Here is a 5,000-nt window from a genome sequence, read left to right as displayed (position 1 = left end):
GGACGAGAGTGCCAGGCCAGGGTGCCTGGTTCTATTCCAGAGTGTTTTATAGTACCAGGGGCGCGGAGCTCTGGCGGGTGCGGATGGAGGGTTCAGTCCGAGGAGGGTGGCTTAAGTGTGGGGGAACAGGGGTCGGCTGGTGGGGCCTGGAGCCTGGTTCTTTTAGGGGTAGGGTTGTGAAGCACCAAGGGGCCCAGGGAGGGAGTGTGTGACCGGGGAGGGGTGCTTAAGTGCGGGTCAGGGTTCCAGGTCAGGGGAGCCTGGTTCTTTTAGGGGTAGGGTTGTGAAGCACCAAGGGGCCCAGGGAGGGAGTGTGTGACCGGGGAGGGGTGCTTAAGTGCGGGTCAGGGTTCCAGGTCAGGGGAGCCTGGTTCTTTTAGGGGTAGGGTTGTGAAGCACCAAGGGGCCCAGGGAGGGAGTGTGTGACCGGGGAGGGGTGCTTAAGTGCGGGTCAGGGTTCCAGGTCAGGGGAGCCTGGTTCTTTTAGGGGTAGGGTTGTGAAGCACCAGGGGGCTTGGGAGAGAAGTGTGTGACCGGGGAGGGGTGCTTAAGTGCGGGTCAGGGTTCCAGGTCAGGGGAGCCTGGTTCTTTTAGGGGTAGGGTTGTGAAGCACCAGGGGGCTTGGGAGAGAAGTGTGTGACCGGGGAGGGGTGCTTAAGTGCGGGTCAGGGTTCCAGGTCAGGGGAGCCTGGTTCTTTTAGGGGTAGGGTTGTGAAGCACCAGGGGGCTTGGGAGAGAAGTGTGTGACCGGGGAGGGGTGCTTAAGTGCGGGTCAGGGTTCCAGGTCAGGGGAGCCTGGTTCTTTTAGGGGTAGGGTTGTGAAGCACCAGGGGGCTTGGGAGAGAAGTGTGTGACCGGGGAGGGGTGCTTAAGTGCGGGTCAGGGTTCCAGGTCAGGGGAGCCTGGTTCTTTTAGGGGTAGGGTTGTGAAGCACCAGGGGGCTTGGGAGAGAAGTGTGTGACCGGGGAGGGGTGCTTAAGTGCGGGTCAGGGTTCCAGGTCAGGGGAGCCTGGTTCCTTTAGGGGTAGGGTTGTGAAGCACCAAGGGGCCCAGGGAGGGAGTGTGTGACCGGGGAGTGCTGCTTAAGTGTGGGGAGGCTGTGCAGGCAGGGAGGCCTGGCTCTTTTACTGAGCATCATGAAGCACCAGGGGGCTTGGGAGAAGAGTGTGACACCGGGGAGTGCTGCTTAAGTGTGGGGAGGCTGTGCAGGCAGGGAGGCCTGGCTCTTTTCCTGAGCATCATGAAGCACCAGGGGGCTTGGGAGAAGAGTGTGACACCGGGGAGTGCTGCTTAAGTGTGGGGAGGCTGTGCAGGCAGGGAGGCCTGGCTCTTTTACTGAGCATCATGAAGCACCAGGGGGCTTGGGAGAAGAGTGTGACACCGGGGAGTGCTGCTTAAGTGTGGGGAGGCTGTGCAGGCAGGGAGGCCTGGCTCTTTTACTGAGCATCATGAAGCACCAGGGGGCTTGGGAGAAGAGTGTGACACCGGGGAGTGCTGCTTAAGTGTGGGGAGGCTGTGCAGGCAGGGAGGCCTGGCTCTTTTCCTGAGCATCATGAAGCACCAGGGGGCTTGGGAGAAGAGTGTGACACCGGGGAGGGGTGCTTAAGTGTGGGGAGGCTGTGCAGGCAGGGAGGCCTGGCTCTTTTACTGAGCATCATGAAGCACCAGGGGGCTTGGGAGAAGAGTGTGACACCGGGGAGTGCTGCTTAAGTGTGGGGAGGCTGTGCAGGCAGGGAGGCCTGGCTCTTTTACTGAGCATCATGAAGAACCAAGGGGCTTGTGAGAGAGGTGTGTGTGTGTGTGTGTGTGTGTGTGTGTGTGTGTGTGTGTGTGTGTGTGTGTGTGTGTGTGTGTGTGTGTGTGTGTGTGACACCGGGGAGGGCTGCTTGAGTGTGGGGAGGCTGTGCAGGCAGGGGAGCCTGGAATAATACATGGGGCAGGAGCTGAAGTCAGAACAAATGAGAGAGTTTCCAAAAGTACAAGGGTCCCAAGCTTAAAAAGTCAGAAAAATGACAAAGTGTCTAAAAGTATCAGGGGCGCCAGCTCAAAAAGTCAGAAAAATGGCAAAGTGTCTAAAAATACCAGGGGCACCAGCTCAAAAAGGCAGAAAAATGACAAAGTGTCTAAAAGTACCAGGGGCGCAAGCTCAAAAAGGCAGAAAAATGACAAAGTGTCTAAAAATACCAGGGGCGCCAGCTCAAAAAAAGGCAGAAAAATGACAAAGTGTCTAAAAGTACCAGAGGCGCCAGCTCAAAAAGTCAGAAAAATGGCAAAGTGTCTAAAAATACCAGGGGCACCAGCTCAAAAAGGCAGAAAAATGACAAAGTGTCTAAAAGTACCAGGGGCACCAGCTCAAAAAGTCAGAAAAATGACAAAGTGTCTAAAAGTACCAGAGGCGCCAGCTCAAAAAGTCAGAAAAATGACAAAGTGTCTAAAAATACCAGGGGCGCCAGCTCAAAAAAAGGCAGAAAAATGACAAAGTGTCTAAAAATACCAGGGGCACCAGCTCAAAAAGTCAGAAAAATGACAAAGTGTCTAAAAGTACCAGGGGCGCCAGGCGAAAAATTCAGAAAAATTTCTGTTTCAAGACGGGAGAAGGGGAGATGGGCGGAGTGCGTCGAAGGCCCCTTCTCCCGTCCGACGAGGTAATTGGAGTCTGAGGAAATTACCACCTGCCCGATTTCAGAAACCTGGTTTTTAGGAAACAGAGTTTGACAGATTGAAGCCAAGCCCGATATCGGGTGATGTTCTTTGGGGCTCAGACACGTACCAGGGGCCATTGCTGGGCTCCATAGTCATCACCCTGGCTCTCGGGAGGAGGGAGAATCTGCCGCTTTGCGGCCGACGAAGGTAGCTGAAGGGCGGATGGCTGAGTGGCCATGAGCCGCCTGGAGGTCCTGGAAGATACGGGAACGGGGCTTCTGCCGCTTAGCGGCCGATGAGGGCGGCCGAACGGCGGATGGATGAGTGGACATGTGTTGCCCGGAGGTCCTGGAAGATGCTGGAACGGGGCCTTTGCCGCTTAGCGGCCTAGGGGAGCAGCCCAAGGGCGGATGGATGAGTGGACATGTGGTGCCTGGAGGTCCTGGAAGATGCTGGAACGGAGCCTTTGCCGCTTAGCGGCCGAGGGGGGCAGCCCAAGGGCGCATGTATGAGTGGACATGTGGTGCCTGGAGGTCCTGGAAGATGCTGGAACGGAGCCTTTGCCGCTTAGCGGCCGAGGGGGGCAGCCCAAGGGCGCATGTATGAGTGGACATGTGGTGCCTGGAGGTCCTGGAAGATGCTGGAACGGAGCCTTTGCCGCTTAGCGGCCGAGGGGGGCAGCCCAAGGGCGGATGTATGAGTGGACATGTGGTGCCTGGAGGTCCTGGAAGATGCTGGAACGGAGCCTTTGCCGCTTAGCGGCCGAGGGGGGCAGCCCAAGGGCGGATGTATGAGTGGACATGTGGTGCCTGGAGGTCCTGGAAGATGCTGGAACGGAGCCTTTGCCGCTTAGCGGCCGAGGGGGGCAGCCCAAGGGCGCATGTATGAGTGGACATGTTGTGCCTGGAGGTCCTGGAAGATGCTGGAACGGAGCCTTTGCCGCTTAGCGGCCGAGGGGGGCAGCCCAAGGGCGCATGTATGAGTGGACATGTGGTGCCTGGAGGTCCTGGAAGATGCTGGAACGGAGCCTTTGCCGCTTAGCGGCCGAGGGGAGCAGCCCAAGGGCGGATGGATGAGTGGACATGTTGGGCCTGGAAGTGCTGGAGGATCCAGGAGGGGGCAAGATCCTGCTTAGCAATCCGGGAGGGCAGCTTAAGGGCGGATTGCAGAGTTCTCATGTGGGGCCTGGAAGTGCTGGAGGATCCAGGAGGGGGCAAGATCCTGCTTAGCAATCCGGGAGGGCAGCTGAAGGGCGGATTGCAGAGTTCTCATGTGGGGCCTGGAAGTGCTGGAGGATCCGGGAGGGGGGGCAAGATGCAGCTTAGCAATCCGGGAGGGCAGCTGAAGGGCGGATTGCAGAGTTCTCGTGTGGGGCCTGGAAGTGCTGGAGGATCCGGGAGGGGGGGCAAGATCCTGCTTAGCAATCCGGGAGGGCAGCTTAAGGGCGGATTGCAGAGTTCTCATGTGGGGCCTGGAAGTGCTGGAGGATCCGGGAGGGGGGGGCAAGATGCAGCTTAGCAATCCGGGAGGGCAGCTGAAGGGCGGATTGCAGAGTGCTCATGTGGGGCCTGGAAGTGCTGGAGGATCCGGGAGGGGGGGGCAAGATGCAGCTTAGCAATCCGGGAGGGCAGCTGAAGGGCGGATTGCAGAGTGCTCATGTGGGGCCTGGAAGTGCTGGAGGATCCGGGAGGGGGGGGCAAGATGCAGCTTAGCAATCCGGGAGGGCAGCTGAAGGGCGGATTGCAGAGTTCTCGTGTGGGGCCTGGAAGTGCTGGAGGATCCGGGAGGGGGGGCAAGATGCAGCTTAGCAATCCGGGAGGGCAGCTGAAGGGCGGATTGCAGAGTGCTCATGTGGGGCCTGGAAGTGCTGGAGGATCCGGGAGGGGGGGGCAAGATGCAGCTTAGCAATCCGGGAGGGCAGCTGAAGGGCGGATTGCAGAGTGCTCATGTGGGGCCTGGAAGTGCTGGAGGATCCGGGAGGGGGGGGCAAGATGCAGTTTAGCAATCCGGGAGGGCAGCTGAAGGGCGGATGGGCATCTGCCTTACAATGCAGGAGCATTACAGTACCAGGGGCACGAGGTGAAACTCAGAAAAATTTCCAAACTCTCCTATAGTACCAGGGGCGCGAGCTGAGCCTGAGAAAAACGACTGTCACAAGACGGGAGAAGGGGAGATGGGCAGAGTGCGTCGAAGGCCCCTTCTCCCGTCCTACCAGATAATTGGAGTCTGAGGAAATTACCACCCGCCCGATTTCAGAAACCTGGTTTTTAGAAAACAGAACCAGGGTAGAAAAGCTCTGCAAACAGGCCGCGTCGGGTTGAGTGTCTGTTGGGCAGCATTTCTCCGGTGTCCCGCCG

Source organism: Leuresthes tenuis, unplaced genomic scaffold (genome assembly GCF_036924035.1).
Source record: "Leuresthes tenuis unplaced genomic scaffold, fLeuTen1.0.hap1 SCAF_264, whole genome shotgun sequence".
NCBI classification, from domain to species: domain Eukaryota; kingdom Metazoa; phylum Chordata; class Actinopteri; order Atheriniformes; family Atherinopsidae; genus Leuresthes; species Leuresthes tenuis.
Note: the sequence above shows the minus strand (reverse complement) of the source record.